General features: G+C 38.2%; 1 long non-coding RNA gene across 1 annotated transcript; it reads right to left on the bottom strand.

The window, feature by feature from the left end:
- Nucleotides 1–9,909: 9,909 nt before the first annotated feature.
- LOC133195450 (uncharacterized) lies at nt 9,910–18,132 on the bottom strand. Its single transcript, XR_009722205.1, has 3 exons — nt 18,075–18,132; nt 11,173–11,252; nt 9,910–10,682 (listed from the first exon to the last, which is right to left on the bottom strand). It is a non-coding gene; the product is annotated as an uncharacterized LOC133195450 (long non-coding RNA).
- Nucleotides 18,133–18,778: the final 646 nt, after the last annotated feature.

Here is an 18,778-nt window from a genome sequence, read left to right as displayed (position 1 = left end):
CACCCTCACACACACACACACACAAACAAACCAAAAAACAACTAACAAACAAGATCAGATTTTAAAAATAGCATTTTACCTAGATATACAAGAAGTCACAAAAATCAGAATGCTTTGCAAAGTACCGTGGTGTAATTTCGACCGATTATTTTTTTTACATTTAGATTTGTTCAAGTATGTCACTGCGTATTACATGTATTACGCTCAACTTTTACTGGATCCATTTTCCTTCGGAATACCTTTTATTATTCAGATTACATTGTATTATATGTATTATTCGTCATGGTATAAAATAAATGTGTTCGATTTACAAGATATATGTGTTGGTAACTTCGACCGACGGGGTATTTTCAATCGATGTGCAAATATAAACGCAATTATTCGCGTCACCTCTTATCTAAAAATATATATATATTAATTTAAATTATTCTGTTGTAAAACATAAAAGATTGTGAAAAAATGCTGACAAAAAAAAAAGAAGAAGTAACTTTCAAAATGTACCTAATTTGAAGACATGAAGTGCACCAGGTGCCTAGAGACTGATTTACCGATTTGTCAAGGCATGCTACAAATGTATATATGCGCAGGCATCTAAACTGCATGTAAACAGAACAGATGATTTTTTTCACTGTTTAGAACTAGTTTCTACGGAGTATTCTTGTACATAATACTTATCCTAATATTTTTTTATACGGACGGTGGTCATGATTTTTTTCTGGCAACAAATAGAATTGCTTCTTTTTTATTGGTCGAACTGAGTTACCCGCTGACGCCGTATTCATGCATGGGTAACTTCGGCCGATTTCTGTTCAGCTGATTTGCATTTTATTTGTAAAAAGTAAATATTATAAATTAAAAAGGTATGAATTTAAGTTGCAAAATTAAACATAGTTGATAAATTTCACGCCACTGCCCAGTGATATCCACTGTGTCTTTCTATATATACAAGATATTTTCAGAGGTGATAAACTGATAATTCCCCACAATGGTTTAAAATTTTTCGGGCGATAAAGGTCTTCTTGGATGTAATTTTCCAGTGAAGAAATAAATTTCGCCTTTTATTATCGACATTGATTTGTACATGAAAAATGCATTTTCTTTCTGCATAAAATACATGTAGATGTATGTACACTATAATGTGTTATAAACAAATTATTTTAAGGTAGGCTATTTATGAACGGTCGACATTAACCAGGTGGTTGAAGTTACACCATCCTAACCTATATCCTGACGTTAAATTCCATTTATATGGAAAGATTATGAGATGTGTAATGAAAAAAGTCTTGTATCTATGTAAGTAAATTACTGAATAGTTACACCATTTGATAAATAAATACATCAATCAGTGGACGGGTTTGTAACGTAGACCGTCTGATTTTAAATTCATTTATTTACCTTCGACCAGCCTTTAAATATTGCAGCATTTTTCCTTGTATCATGATATGAAATTGACAAGTGCAGTCTACCCTTCAAACGAAATCGGGAGCCGTTTTCCGGTTTGAATAATTATGAGATAATATTCATAGCCATGGGAATGCAAGGTTTTCACTCAGACTTGGTTTTTAAGAAAACCGATACTTGGTCATTAACTAAAATTACTATTTTTTAATTGACCATTAATTATAAAACCAAAGTATGGCATTATTAATATTAGTCATGTCATACTCTGAAAATTTTAGGGGGGGGGGGGCGTGCGCCCCCCACGCCCCCCCCCCTTAAATCCACCAGTGGGTATTAATATATATATATATATATATATATATATATATATATATATATATATATATATATATATATATATATATATATATATATATATATATATATATCTACAACCAAGCAAAAATAATTTATATAATTTTTAGAATTTCCAAGCTTTTCTTAACCACCCCAATAAAACAAGTCAGATCCAGAAATAATCCAGATATGCGACTATACTATTAATTAAGCTACTATTTTGATAAATTGTCAGAACGGTAGATGTGATTTGTCTAGCAAAGTTTTAGAAATATTCACTCAAGAAATCTGATCTTGAAATAATCAAGATATGTGATCTCCTGAAGAATCAATTATTAATTAGATAATTTCTCAATAAATTATTTAAAAGAAAAATTGGTAAAGTCGGATCCTGAAATAATCAAGATATGTGACTAAAACCAAAATTTCTGAGTAAGAACCAACAAATTGCCAAAAATAAATAAATAGATTTGTTAATTAATTTCAAATTCTAATTACCAATTAAAAAAACTCAAAGAGTTTTACCTCAGACGTTTAAATTAAAGTGACAGCCAAAATAAACCCTACGTCTACAAAAATGCCAAGAAGCAGACTTCAGATTCACGGAATTTCCGTATTTATATTCCATAACGACAAATCACACTCCGTTTCCATACGACGGAATCTCTATACGAAAAATTGTTCTCTAGATAAAAATACAATTAATATTGCAAATAATTCTACAATTAATACCCTTTTACATAATATTTCACACATAAACAATAATTACATACTTGTTTCACAGTAAAAGTCGGTGTTCTTTGAAATTGACATCGAATGAATATTAATGAGGTTAAAAGTATAAATATGGGAATTGACCCGGAAGTAGAGGTCAACCTAGACCAAAATACACAAAAATAGAGCACATGTACAGAGAAAAATACGGCAGTTGTACTGTAAGTAAGAAAAATATTTAATAATTTACATCGAGATCAGTCTTTAGAAGACATTATAATATAAGTGCTCTGATTAGATCCTTTAAATACAGCTGTAAATTCGTAAAATCTCTATGTCTATAAAACATGTGTCAATCCGACTTTCCTCTGTTAAAAGTTTACAACGATCAAGAATAAACAAAGCTGACAATTCAATAATATTTCAAATTACATACGGGTAAAATATAATTAGATAATATATAAAACAATTCACACTGATATGTGATTCAGTAATCACCGTTAATAATAACATGTTCATTAGAAAAAGGAGGGGTCATCTCAAAAGACATAAATATTACAATATGATATATATAAAAGGTTTGAGTTAACTTTTTGTGGTGATGACAAATGATATTCAATTTTGAAATATCTCAGTCTAGTTAAAGTAAATCTTGATTACTTATTGATGAGTTAGTTTTTGGTAGCCATTTATTTTCTTTTGAGAATAACATTCAAGTTATCACTGATCGAATTTGTCTTTAGTAGATACTAGGGCTGTGTATTGAGCAAAAAATTCGATACAATACAATATTCTATAATGCAATATCCGATATATTGGATTCTTTAACAAGTCTATCGAAAAAGTCTTTTAAATCATTTTAATGCATGAATTTTATAAAAACTAATTGTTTTATAATCCATTTCGAAGGTATATTGTCTCACTGTCTCTACAAATTTCACTTCAAATACAAACTTTACATGACTGTAAAACAACATGTTAAAATAAAGTTGTCTATGTATTTTGTAATATTTATCTAAGATGTGCTATCTCCTTAATGATTATATCATTATTGATCAATTTTAATTCCAAACAGTAAAAATATAACCCTTATGGTGATTGAAATTTCACAGAATTATGAGAAAATCTGCCTGTCCGATACGTATTGGAAGTTATTTTTTCGATACGATACATTCTAAAATATCGATACGTATCGATACATTGATACAGCCCTAGTAGATACACCTGTCAATGATACCGGGTAATTGTTTTATTTATTTAGTAAGACACAGTAGTTGGCAATGATATTGATTTATTATAAGTTATCTATAGAGGTCAAAACAGTATTTCAGATCTTTTAGTTTATTCAGTTACAGTAATAATAGATATGAATCATTGAGAGCTGGTATTCTTAGGTTAATACTGACCGTAGATGATATTTAAATTATCTCCCTTGTGCTGTACTGAAATCAACACTTCAGTTTTTCATATAGTCATTCTATGGGAGGAGATGCTTAGGTCATTCCTTGTTTAGTTTGTTATAAGTACTGTACACAACTAGATAACATTAGTTGATTCTGAATTTGATAGATAACTATATATATTGATTAACTTTCCATATATTCTGATATTATTTTAAGTCATAGAATTTAAGATTTTAATTCATGAAGATATTCTCTTTGAGAGATATGACACCAAGACTTGCATTGCTGGTGATTAATCTAATTTGATAATTTTCTAATCCTTGTTAACAGCTGATGTCCTAGCTTGAATAAGACGATACTGAAGAACCGCAGTACTGTGTATATACCAGAGCCATGTGTTATGTCTGAGCCACCTATTTGCTATGATGAAACAGGGACTAGACCACAGCAGTTGTGTGATCCTTGTCCTATGAAACTATTCCTGGAACTCCCAGAGGACTTTGAATAGTGACAATGACATTAACATTTGTCTATTGTGTTGAAGCAAAAATTTATTGTGTAAATTTTGTTTTTTTAAGGGGGAAGGAATGTATTGGTTTTGGTTTTCATTTCTTATCAGCCATCATGTTTCGTAAATTATATTTTACAAGTATTTGCTGGTATTTCAGTATGATAATTCTAAATAATTTTTTATTATATTTTTGATAAAGCTTTATTTATACCTGTGCAATTTTCAAGACTTTACTCTTTGTTAAATTTTGATTATTATTTTATTTTATTATTTGTTATCATTTACAAAGGTTAATTCTCACTTTGTTAAATTTAAAAAACTTACAGCAGTGTTTTCATTTAGCATTGATCATAGTTCAGAAATCCCCTTACCTGGATTGACTATCATAACTGGAGGTAGTTTACCCCTTTTAAGCCAGTTGGCTAGTAACATCTATTAAAAAGTTCTACTTCCGGTTACAAATGCATATTTATTGGCGTTCATAAAAAGTTTCATTCTTATTGTTTATATTTTAATTTGTGTTTGTTGTACTTTATTGCAGTTCTTATAAAACATGACAAAAAACCTCGCCCGAAAACCTCAGTTCTCGGTATCGAATGTCCATCGTTGGGAGTACTAAATTCACCGCTTGCTGTTCATTTTCAGTTTCTGCAACTTTTACGCAAGTGACAATTCTAATTCAACATATGAGACGCAATTTTGTTGAAACTTTTATGCATTTGGTAATTTATATGAACCTAGAAAATGTGCCTGAAAAATCTGAAGAAATTCTGTGCAGTGATAATAAGATATCAATAAAAAAAAAACCATGAAACCCGGGACAGTCGGGCCTCGGGAGTACTAGATTTACCACTTGCCAAACACATGCGTGTATCTTTATAAAACTTTATTGTAGTTGGATAAAAAAAAAACTTGGCATAATTTGCTGGTGTGATAATTCATTCACATCGTCAATATTGATGGTGAGCGAAGTAATGTTACGCGCGTTAAATCTTTTATTTACACAGGAACCGATGACGTCAGACCAAATACTAACTCGAAGCCAAACTATATTTAGAGGTCGCGTCATCAAGCTGATGTGAGGATCACGTGACATGGTGTACACATTGGGAAGAGTCTATAAGCCCGTGAACTCAATGTTGGGAAGCCCGTGATTTCGATTGTAAACACACATTTTGATACGTAAGCCGTTTATGTGTACCTTCTTAACGTATTGATAAACAGTCAAAACATTAGCCTAACTTACTGTCTTTTTTATGAATTTAATGAATTTTGACATTCGCAAAAATAAAGAACGTATATATTTATAGTAAACCCAATTTTCTAAGGTCTAGAGCTAACGTTATGGATATACAGCCCGTGAATTCATCGACACCCTATAAAGACCAAAGTATGAGGCCCGTGACTTCACCAACACCCTATGTAGTATTGAATCAGAGGCCCGTGACTTCACCGACACCCTATATAGAACTGAGTATAATGCCCGTGACTTCACCAACACCTTATATAGTATTGAGTCTGAGGCCCGTGACTTCACTGACACCCTAAATAGAGCTGAGTGTATGAGGCCCATGGCTTCACTGACACCCTATATAGAGCTGAGTATGAGGCCCGTGACTTCACCAACACCCTATATAGAGCTGAGTATGAGGCCCGTGACTTCACCGACACCCTATATAGAGCTGAGTATGAGGCCCGTGACTTCACCAACACCCTATATATTATTGAGTCTGAGGCCCGTGACTTCATCGACACCCTATAAAGAACTAAGTCTGAGGCCCGTGACTTCACCAACACCCTAAATAGAGCTGAGTATGAGGCCCATGGCTTCACTGACACCCTATATAGAGCTGAGTATGAGGCCCGTGACTTCACCGACACCCTATATAGAGCTGAGTATGAGGCCCGTGACTTCACCAACACCCTATATAGTATTGAGTATGAGGCCCGTGACTTCATCGACACCCTATAAGGAACTGAATATGAGGCCTGTGACTTCACCAACACCCTATATAGTATTGAGTCTGAGGCCCGTGACTTCACCAACACCCTATATAGAACTGAGTATGATGCCCGTGACTTCACCAACACCCTATATAGTATTGAGTCTGAGGCCCGTGACTTCACCAACACCCTAATAGAGCTGAGTATGAGGCCCATGGCTTCACCAGCACCCTATATAGAGCTGAGTATGAGGCTCTTGACTTCACCGACAACCTATGTAGAGCTGAGTATGAGGCCCGTGACTTCACCGACACCCTTTTTAGTATTGAGTCTGAGGCCCGTGACTTCACCAACACCCTATATAGAACTGAGTATGATGCCCGTGACTTCACCAACACCCTATATAGTATTGAGTCTGAGGCCCGTGACTTCACCAACACCCTAATAGAGCTGAGTATGAGGCCCATGGCTTCACCAGCACCCTATATAGAGCTGAGTATGAGGCTCTTGACTTCACCGACAACCTATGTAGAGCTGAGTATGAGGCCCGTGACTTCACCGACACCCTTTTTAGTATTGAGTCTGAGGCCCGTGACTTCACCAACACCCTATATAGTATCGAGTCTGAGGCCTGTGACTTCACCGACACCCTATAAAGAACTACGTATGAGGCCCATGACTTCACCAACACCCTATATAGAGCTGAGTATGAGGCCCGTGACTTCACCAACACCCTATATAGAGCTGAGTATGAGGCCCGTGACTTCACCAACACCCTATATAGTATTGAGTCTGAGGCCCGTGACTTCATCGACACCCTATAAAGAACTAAGTATGAGGCCCGTGACTTCACCAACACCCTAAATATAGCTGAGTATGAGGCCCGTGACTTCACCGACACCCTATGTAGAGCTGAGTATGAGGCCCGTGACTTCACCAACACCCTATATAGTATTGAGTCTGAGGCCCGTGACTTCATCGACACCCTATAAGGAACTGAATATGAGGCCTGTGACTTCACCAACACCCTATATAGTATTGAGTCTGAGGCCCGTGACTTCACCAACACCCTATATAGAACTGAGTATGATGCCCGTGACTTCACCAACACCCTATATAGTATTGAGTCTGAGGCCCGTGACTTCACCAACACCCTAATAGAGCTGAGTATGAGGCCCATGGCTTCACCAGCACCCTATATAGAGCTGAGTATGAGGCTCTTGACTTCACCGACAACCTATGTAGAGCTGAGTATGAGGCCCGTGACTTCACCGACACCCTTTTTAGTATTGAGTCTGAGGCCCGTGACTTCACTGACACCCTATATAGTATCGAGTCTGAGGCCTGTGACTTCACCGACACCCTATAAAGAACTACGTATGAGGCCCATGACTTCACCAACACCCTATATAGAGCTGAGTATGAGGCCCGTGACTTCACCGACACCCTATATAGAGCTGAGTATGAGGCCCGTGACTTCACCAACACCCTATATAGTATTGAGTCTGAGGCCCGTGACTTCATCGACACCCTATAAAGAACTAAGTATGAGGCCCGTGACTTCACCAACACCCTAAATAGAGCTGAGTATGAGGCCCGTGACTTCACCGACACCCTATATAGAGCTGAGTATGAGGCCCGTGACTTCACCAACACCCTATATAGTATTGAGTCTGAGGCCCGTGACTTCATCGACACCCTATAAAGAACTAAGTATGAGGCCCATGGCTTCACTGACACCCTATATAGAGCTGAGTATGAGGCCCGTGACTTCACCAACACCCTATATAGAGCTGAGTATGAGGCCCGTGACTTCACCGACAACCTATGTAGAGCTGAGTATGAGGCCCGTGACTTCACCGACAACCTATGTAGAGCTGAGTATGAGGCCCGTGACTTCACCGACACCCTATATAGAACTGAGTCTGTGGCCCGTGACTTCACCGACAGAGTACTGAGTATGAGGCCCATGATTTCACCAACACCCTATGTAGAACTGAGTCTGAGGCCTGTGACTTCACCGACACCCTATTTACCACTAAGTTTGAGGCCCGTGACTTCATTGACATCCCTACATATATAGTACTAGTACTAAGAAATATGCCTGTGACTTCATTTACACTGTATTCCATGAAATAAACATAACAATCCACATTATCAGAGCAGAAATATTCATTACAATAGTGAACAAATGTACACACAAATTCACATTTTTTGTCAGTTTGTAGTCATTTACCTTGTTTTAACGTACAACAATGCAATTTCATCATGTTCATCTATGTATAATAAAATTAGCCATTGTTAAAAAAACAAGAGGCCCAAGGGCCTTAACGGTCACCTGAGTGTAATACAACAATTTAAAGGATGCATCGAGTATAAAATGAACTGAAAGGTAAAGCTTTGTTGCCCAAAAGCAAGAAAAATAGGGTGATCAGGATAAACAAAATAATTAGTCTTACTTTTCATTAACAGTTCATAAATTAGGTCCTAATCTGTTCCCCATTTATCACTATCATCATATACAGTATATTAACAAATTATCAATGCTTCTGAACTATTTTAATCCCTTGTTGATATCTCTTACATTGGCCTCTCTTGGTCTTTGATGAACATTTAATAAGACAAGTTATTTTTGACTCATTTTTATTTATCTACTACTTACAACCTGATCATTAAAACTATGAAAGTACTTTTTGAGACAATAAAAATTCTTGCATAATTCTCTTATACTATTTACCTTTCAAGTACATTATTTACAGTGATTAATTATCAAAAGTAAATGGCAAAAGGGAATAACTCCTCTCAGTAGAATACAAATTAATAGAGCCCTGGCCAGGACCAGAACATTTAACCAAATGGTCCAGATGTTCAAAAATCTGGTAAAAATACCCTTCTTTATAAAAACTTTACTCTGTTTGCCTCAGATATGCCTAGGTGTGGAGAAGATTTTTAAAGAAATAATGCAATTTTACTACAGATTCACTAAATTATCAATAGAGCCCCCCCCCCCCCCCCGAGAAACACCAAACACCAGAGCCTCTGACCCTGGGACCATATGTATACCTAATCACTTTGCTTATCTGTTTATCATTAAGTAGCAAAACAGGATTATTTAATAGAATTAATGCATTTTCACTATATTATCAACAGCCCCACCCTTACACCATCACATCTGACCCACTGGGGTCATAAAATTCATTAATCTGGAAGAAGCACTCTTGCTTTTTCACTTTATAATCAATTGAAGCCCCCCCCCCCCCCCCCCCCACCAGAACCCTTGAACCTGGGGTCATGTAATTCACAATTTTGGAAGAGGCATCCTTGCGTATCATAACAATGTACTTAGTTTGTTTAAATAATACACAGGGGCAGAAAAGAAGATTTTCAAAGAAATAATTCACCTTCACTATAGGATCTATATAGCCCCGCCCTAGCACCAGAACCCCTGTCCCCGGGGCCATGAATTTCACAATTTTGGAAGAGGCATATCCTTGCTTATCATAACAATGTACTTAGTTTGTTTAAATAATACCCAGGTGTAGAGAAGAAGATCTTTAAAAAATTAAAACATTTTCACTTTATAATCAATAGAGTCCCACCCTAACACCAGAACCCCTGATCCAGGGGCCATGAATTTCACGATTTTGGAAGAGGCAACCTTGCTTATCATAACTATGTATTTAATTTGTTTAAATAATACCCAGGAGTAAAGAAGATTTTTAAAGATTGCATTAATTTTGATGGTTTTGGCTCCACCCCTCAGGCCCCAGGGGGGCAGGAGCCACAAATTTCACAATTTTTGTTCCCCTTCATCCATAGATGCTATATGCCAAAATTGGTTGAAATTGGTTCACTGGTTCCAGAGAAGAAGCTGAAAATGTTCAAAAGTTTACGACCGATGGATGACACGCCGCACAGCGACGGACGAAAAGAGATAGCAATAGGTCACCTGAGTAACTCAGGTGACCCAAAAATATATAAGAAATGATTACCGATTAATTGTCATTTAAATTCTTTAAAATTTATAGTTAAATAGAATTCACTTTAACTTGCACATATGGTAACAATTAAACAAATTCTTAAATTTCAAATATAACACCAGTTATGTTTATTGTAACTACATGCATCAGCAATGCATTAAATGTGACATTAAGATTGCAGATAATTAGTACTTATACAGTAATACCAGCATGCAATACATGTATGCATTTCAATTGTTTTGTTTTCTTTTGGCCTTCTTCATAGACATTTCTGTTTGTTGACTGATCTTTTCTCTGCCTCTTCTATTAATTGGCATTCCAGTTCCCAAACACAGACCAAGGAATATATGGCCTTCTTCATTAAGACATTGATTTAAGATGTGCATGCCTAAACTGAAAATGTTTATAAAAATGTGTAATACATGTAAATATTGAATTAAATTAAATATCTGGTATAAATAAATTTGTCTGCATTTTTTTTTCAAATTGACACCTGAATAATTACATTGTTAACATTATAACTAGAGGCCCATGGGCCAAACTCTCACCTGAGTCAGTATGGCATTGCTGTTCTTCATCAGCAGATTTTTTTCATTATTCCCAATTGTGGACCCAACATATATTTCCAATATGACAATCATTAATGACCTTACTTTCAATATTAATTCTTTGAGAATGAACTTTCATTTTTGCACAAAAAGCACTTTAAGTCATCTACTAGTGATAAGAAATACCAATGCTGAGTTTTAAACTAATATTACAAAATCAAGCTGCTGGAGATTACATAATTCTGGCTCATGATAGGACAAACAGACCCCAATAACTACCATATTCTTTACCCAGGGGGATGGTGATAGACAAATAAAGAAAAAGAAACACTTACACTGGATATTCTCTCAACAGCTTCTCATTAGTATGTTATTCTCCAGAACTGTAAAAGTGTGGTATCTGGTATATATTGACCTGAAAAGGTGTTGAAATACTGTATTAGAAAACTCGTTAAATACTCCTAAATGAAGGATTCCTCTTTCTTTCTAATGCAAAATCAAGGCCCCCATGACCAAAAAAACAAGAGGCCCATGGGCCACATTGCTCACCTGAGCACACTGGCTAGGCAAAAGCACAAATCAGTTCAGTATTGAAAAGATTACGGGGGGGCTTGAATTTTAAACTACCTGATGTCATATCAATATAACAAATGGCTTGTTGTACTTGAAAAGATTTTAAAATATTTTTCCCATATATTCCTTTGTAAAAATTTGATCCCCCATTGTGGCTCCTCCCTATCCCAGGGGTCAACATTTGAACAAACTTAAATCTACACTACCTGAGGATGCTTCCATATCAATATCACTAAACATAGCTTTTCTGTTCTTGAGAAGAAATATTTTTTCTATATGTTCTTATGTAAAACTTTTGACCCCCCATTGGGCCCCACCCTACCCCCAGGGGTTATCATTTGAACATAATTGAATTTACACTACCTAAGGATGCTTTCATATCAAAATCAATAAACATGATTTTCAGTTCTTGAGAAGATATTTTCCTATATGTTCCTATGTAAAATTTACGATCCCCCATTATGGCCCAACTCTATCCCCGGGGGTCAGCATTTTAACAAACTTGAATCTACACTACCTGATGATGCTTCCATATCAAAATGACTAATCATGACTTTACAGTTCTTTAGAAGTAGATATTTTCCTCTATATATTTCTATTTAAGGCTTTGATCCTCCATTGTGGCCCCACCCTACCCACGGTGGTCATGATTTGAACAAAATAGAATCTACACTACCTGAGGATGCTTCCACATAAATATGATCAATCAGGGCTTTGCTGTTCTTGAGAAGAAGATTTTTAAAGATGTTTCCTATATATTTCTATGTAAAACTTTGATAGTCCATAGTGGCCCCACCCTACCCCCAGGGGTCCTGATTTCAACAAACTTGAATTTACACTATCTGAGGATGCTTCCATAAAAATATGACTCATCATGGCTTTGCTGTTCTTGAGAAGAAGATTTTTTAAGATTTTTCCTTTATATTTCTCAGAAAACTTTGATCCTCCATTGTGGCCCTGCCCTACCCCCAGGGGGGTCATGATTTGAACAAACTTGAATTTACACTATCTGAGGATGCTTCCATATAAATATGACTCATCATGGCTTTGCTGTTCTTGAGAAGAAGATTTTTTAAGATTTTTCCTTTATATTTCTCAGAAAACTTTGATCCTCCATTGTGGCCCTGCCCTACCCCCAGGGGGGTCATGATTTGAACAAACTTGAATTTACACTATCTGAGGATGCTTCCATAAAAATATGACTCATCATGGCTTTGCTGTTCTTGAGAAGAAGACTTTTCCTATATATTTCTATGTAAAACGTTGATCCATCCTTGTTGGCCCCGCCCTTCTCCCGGGGGTCATGATTTGAACAAACTTGAATCTACACTACCTGAGGATGCTTCCACATAAATATGATCAATCAGGGCTTTGCTGTTCTTGAGAAGAAGATTTTTAAAGATGTTTCCTATATATTTCTATGTAAAACTTTGATAGTCCATAGTGGCCCCACCCTACCCCCGGGGGTCCTGATTTCAACAAACTTGAATTTACACTATCTGAGGATGCTTCCATATAAATATGACACATCATGGCTTTGCTGTTCTTGAGAAGAAGACTTTTTAAGAATTTTCCTTTATATTTCTCAGAAAACTTTGATCCTCCATTGTGGCCCTGCCCTACCCCCAGGGGGGTCATGATTTGAACAAACTTGATTACACTATCTGAGGATGCTTCCATATAAATATGACTCATCATGGCTTTGTTGTTCTTGAGAAGAAGTCACTTTTCCTATATATTTCTATGCAAAACTTTGATCCATCCTTGTTGGCCCCGCCCTTCTCCCGGGGGGTCATGATTTGAACAAACTTGAATCTACACTACCTGAGGATGCTTCCATATAAATATGACCAATCAGGGCTTTGCTGTTCTTGAGAAGAAGATTTTGAAAGAATTTTTCTATATATTTCTAATATATGTAAATCTTTGATCCTCCATTTTGTCCTCACCCTACCCCAGGGATCATGATTTGAACAAACTTGAATCTACACTACCTGAGGATGCTTCCACATGAGTTTCATCTTTCCTGGCCCTGTGGTTCATGAGAAGAAGATTTTCAAAAGATGCTATTAATTTTTCACTAATTCTTTATTATATCCCCTTGAAAGAGGACGTGGCCCTTCATTTGTACAAACTTGAATCCCCTTCACCCAAGGATACTCTGTATCAAGTTTGGTTGGCCCAGTGGTTTTTGAGAAGAAGTCGAAAATGTTAAAAGTTTACAGACGGACAGACAGACAGACGCCGGACAAAAAGTGATCAGAAAAGCTCACTTGAGCATTTGGCTCAGGTGAGCTAAAAATGATAACAAGGGGCCCAGGGGCCACATCGCTCACCTGAACACAGTGGCTAGGAAAAAAGCAAACATCAGTTTATTATTAAAAAGCTTAAATGTATAAGTGGCCTTGACCTACCCCTATCAGGGATAAGGGTGGGCCGGGGAATGATTTTTACAAAATTGAATTTACAGTCATTAAGGATGCATACATATTTTTTTGAGTAACTGTGACTTTTTGCCTACAAATTTCAACTTTCATTGTGGCCACACCCTACCCCCGGGGTCATACTTTGAACAAACATGACTCAAAACTATCTGAGGATGCTTCCATATAAATATGACCAACCAATGGCTTTGCTGTTCTTGATAAGATTTTTCCTAAATTTCCTAATTATGCACAACTTTGACTGTCCATAGTGGTTCTATAGGGTGTCAGTTAAGCCAAGAGGCTCAGACTCAGTACTATATAGGGTGTTGCTGAAGTCACAGGCCTCAGACTCAGTTCTATTTAAGGTGTCTGTGAAGTCACAGGCCTCAGACTCAGTTCTATATAGGGTGTCGGTGAAGTCACGGGCCTCATACTGAGTTCTATATAGGATGTTGGTGAAGTCACGGGCCTCAGACTCAATACTATATGGGGTGTCGATGAAGTCACGGCCTCAGACTCAGTACTCTATAGGGTGTCCGTGAAGTCAAGGGCCTCATACTGAGTTCTATATAGGGTGTCGGTGAAGTCACGGGCCTCAGATTCAGTACTATATGGGGTGTTGATGAAGTCACGGGCCTCATACTGAGTTCTATATAGGGTGTCGGTGAAGTCATGGGCCTCAGACTCAATACTATATGGGGTGTCCATGAAGTCACGGGCCTCATACTCAGTACTATATAGGGTGTCGGTGAAGTAATGGGCCTCAGACTCAATACTATATGGGGTGTCCATGAAGTCACGGGCCTCATACTCAGTACTATATAGGGTGTCGGTGAAGTCACGGGTCTCAGACTCAGTTCTATATAGGGTGTCGGTGAAGTCACGGGTCTCAGACTCAGTTCTATATAGGGTGTCGGTGAAGTCACGGGCCTCATACTGAGTTCTGTATAGGGTGTCGGTGAAGTCATGGGCCTCAGACTCAGTTCTATATGGGGTGTCGATGAAGTCACGGGCCCCATACTGAGTTCTATATAGGGTGTCGGTGAAGTCACGTGTCTCAGACTCAGTTCTATATAGGGTGTCGGTGAAGTCACGGGTCTCAGACTCAGTTCTATAAAAGGTGTCGGTGAAGTCACAGGCCTCATACTCAGTTCTATATAGGGTGTCGGTGAAGTCACGGGCCTCAGACTCAGTTCTATATGGGGTGTCGATGAAGTCACGGGCCTCATACTGAGTTCTATACAGGGTGTCGGTGAAGTCACGGGTCTCAGACTCAGTTCTATATAAGGTGTCGGTGAAGTCACGGGTCTCAGACCCAGTTCTATATAGGATGTCGGTGAAGTCAAGGGCCTCAGACTCAGTTCTATATAGGATGTCGTTGAAGTCACGGGCCTCAGACTCAGTTCTATATAGGGTGTCGGTGAAGTCACGGGCCTCATACTCAGTTTTATATAGGGTGTCGGTGATGTCACGGACCTCAGACTCAGTTCTATATAGGGTGTCGGTGAAGTCACGGGCCTCAGACTCAGTTCTATATAGGGTGTCGGTGATGTCACAGGCCTCAGACTCAGTTCTATATAGGGTGTCCGTGAAGTCACGGGCCTCAGACTCAATACTATATAGGGTGTTGGTGAAGTACGTCACGGGCCTCAGACTCAGTTCTATATAAGGTGTCGGTGAAGTCACGGGTCTCAGACCCAGTTCTATATAGGATGTCGGTGAAGTCAAGGGCCTCAGACTCAGTTCTATATAGGATGTCGTTGAAGTCACGGGCCTCAGACTCAGTTCTATATAGGGTGTCGGTGAAGTCACGGGCCTCATACTCAGTTTTATATAGGGTGTCGGTGAAGTCACGGACCTCAGACTCAGTTCTATATAGGGTGTCGGTGAAGTCACGGGCCTCAGACTCAGTTCTATATAGGGTGTCGGTGATGTCAAGGGCCTCATACTGAGTTCTATATAGGGTGTCGGTGAAGTCACGGGCCTCAGATTCAGTACTATATGGGGTGTTGATGAAGTCACGGGCCTCATACTGAGTTCTATATAGGGTGTCGGTGAAGTCATGGGCCTCAGACTCAATACTATATGGGGTGTCCATGAAGTCACGGGCCTCATACTCAGTACTATATAGGGTGTCGGTGAAGTAATGGGCCTCAGACTCAATACTATATGGGGTGTCCATGAAGTCACGGGCCTCATACTCAGTACTATATAGGGTGTCGGTGAAGTCACGGGTCTCAGACTCAGTTCTATATAGGGTGTCGGTGAAGTCACGGGTCTCAGACTCAGTTCTATATAGGGTGTCGGTGAAGTCACGGGCCTCATACTGAGTTCTGTATAGGGTGTCGGTGAAGTCATGGGCCTCAGACTCAGTTCTATATGGGGTGTCGATGAAGTCACGGGCCCCATACTGAGTTCTATATAGGGTGTCGGTGAAGTCACGTGTCTCAGACTCAGTTCTATACAGGGTGTCGGTGAAGTCACGGGTCTCAGACTCAGTTCTATAAAAGGTGTCGGTGAAGTCACAGGCCTCATACTCAGTTCTATATAGGGTGTCGGTGAAGTCACGGGCCTCAGACTCAGTTCTATATGGGGTGTCGATGAAGTCACGGGCCTCATACTGAGTTCTATACAGGGTGTCGGTGAAGTCACGGGCCTCAGACTCAGTTCTATATAAGGTGTCGGTGAAGTCACGGGTCTCAGACCCAGTTCTATATAGGATGTCGGTGAAGTCAAGGGCCTCAGACTCAGTTCTATATAGGATGTCGTTGAAGTCACGGGCCTCAGACTCAGTTCTATATAGGGTGTCGGTGAAGTCACGGGCCTCATACTCAGTTTTATATAGGGTGTCGGTGATGTCACGGACCTCAGACTCAGTTCTATATAGGGTGTCGGTGAAGTCACGGGCCTCAGACTCAGTTCTATATAGGGTGTCGGTGATGTCACAGGCCTCAGACTCAGTTCTATATAGGGTGTCCGTGAAGTCACGGGCCTCAGACTCAATACTATATAGGGTGTTGGTGAAGTACGTCACGGGCCTCAGACTCAGTTCTATATAAGGTGTCGGTGAAGTCACGGGTCTCAGACCCAGTTCTATATAGGATGTCGGTGAAGTCAAGGGCCTCAGACTCAGTTCTATATAGGATGTCGTTGAAGTCACGGGCCTCAGACTCAGTTCTATATAGGGTGTCGGTGAAGTCACGGGCCTCATACTCAGTTTTATATAGGGTGTCGGTGATGTCACGGACCTCAGACTCAGTTCTATATAGGGTGTCGGTGAAGTCACGGGCCTCAGACTCAGTTCTATATAGGGTGTCGGTGATGTCACAGGCCTCAGACTCAGTTCTATATAGGGTGTCCGTGAAGTCACGGGCCTTAGACACAGTTCTATATAAGGTGTCGGTGAAGTACGTCACGGGCCTCAGACTCAGTTCTATATAGGGTGTCGGTGAAGTCACTGGCCTCAGACTCAGTTCTATACATGTATAGGGAGTTGGTGAAGTTATGGGCCTCAGACTCAGTTCTATATACGGTGTCATTGAAATCACGGGCCTCTTACTCAGTACTCGATCTTGATATAACAAGATTGTCATATTTCTGGTTTGAACAATGTCATGCATACATAGGGCAATACTATTTTCTTTGAAATCAGTAGGTGATTTCAAGAATTTTTTGGGTGACTCTCAACCCTTCCCCTTTTTTTCTCTGAGTTTATATTATTTAGTATACATAAAATTAGTCTGTGCTGTTTGTACATGTAATTGTACATGTATAATCATGAATGCTTGTTGTTTGTGATGCCTGAACGGGCCCTGATTTGGAAATTAGGAATCTATCTTTCTGATAGAATATGATACATCCCCCTTATTTGGATATGAATTTCTGAAAAAATAATATGTGCATTTTTTATGTCTGTTTAATTTTTTAAATAAAGGTCTCTTTTTTAAAACTGAATTATAAATTAGTTTTTAAAGTTAAAAACTTTCCATAGAACTTTTTAAAGTCTATATTTCCTCTCCGTAATTAATTTTCTTAAAAGAAAATAATTCGTAAATTTGCAACGGGCTTAGAAAGTTTAAATAGATCTAATATGAAAATGTCATTTATTGATAACATGTAACTTACTATAAGTTAGTCTATTAAATAGATTACATGTTTCGAAGATATGGGCATATTTCATAAAATTAACATTTCCGTCCGGAAAAATACTAATCTTTTAAAACAAATCTTATACTTACCACGACACATATTGACATCCCGTGCTGATTGAAAGTACTTCAACTGTTCAATGAATTGTTGAAGGATTTCCTCTGACAAAACCCAACCTCGTATACACTTTTCGTCTGTACTTTCTAATCTAAACCCTGTTACCGATTCTGCCATTGAAGATCTGATCACTTTCAAATGAATGATTGTCGATAGCTCGGCTGCAAGTTAAAAGCGAAAGTAAAAATGACGTATGCATTTTTTGTGTACTTGACTTCACGGGCTTCCGGTTGTTTCAGATAACGGGCTTATAGATTTTCCCGTACACATTGAACTCGAAGCAGAACCGACCGACGTTGAAAAGGAGCGAATCGAGTATTTAAATTTATAAGCATATCTAGTCACTGTAGAAAGCAAAAATTTAGGAGCTACACGTATGGAGTAGTTGGTACGGTTTTTTTTCTCTTTCGTTTCTGATTTGTTTTCGGTAGGATTTGGAGTAATTTATGAACTAAGAATCACAAGATCACAAGATGGCGGCCTAGGGAATATTTGACTCGGAGGATAAATAGGTCATACCAGAGACATATAAAAATTAAATATATGTTTTTTATATGTCTCTGGTCATACGAAAACTATCTTAACTGATTTTTGTAAACTTGACAAAGTAATTTTTTTTGTCAATTTAAAAGTATTAAAACTTTCATTTTAAAAAAAAGGAAGTTTAATATGTTTG

The sequence above is a fragment of the Saccostrea echinata genome, unplaced genomic scaffold (assembly GCF_033153115.1).
Source record: "Saccostrea echinata isolate AGI-Se365-2 ecotype Australia unplaced genomic scaffold, CSIRO_AGI_Sech_v1 ptg000029l, whole genome shotgun sequence".
In the NCBI taxonomy this organism is placed as follows: Eukaryota; Metazoa; Mollusca; class Bivalvia; order Ostreida; family Ostreidae; genus Saccostrea; species Saccostrea echinata.
This window is presented reverse-complemented; position numbering and strand designations above follow the sequence as displayed.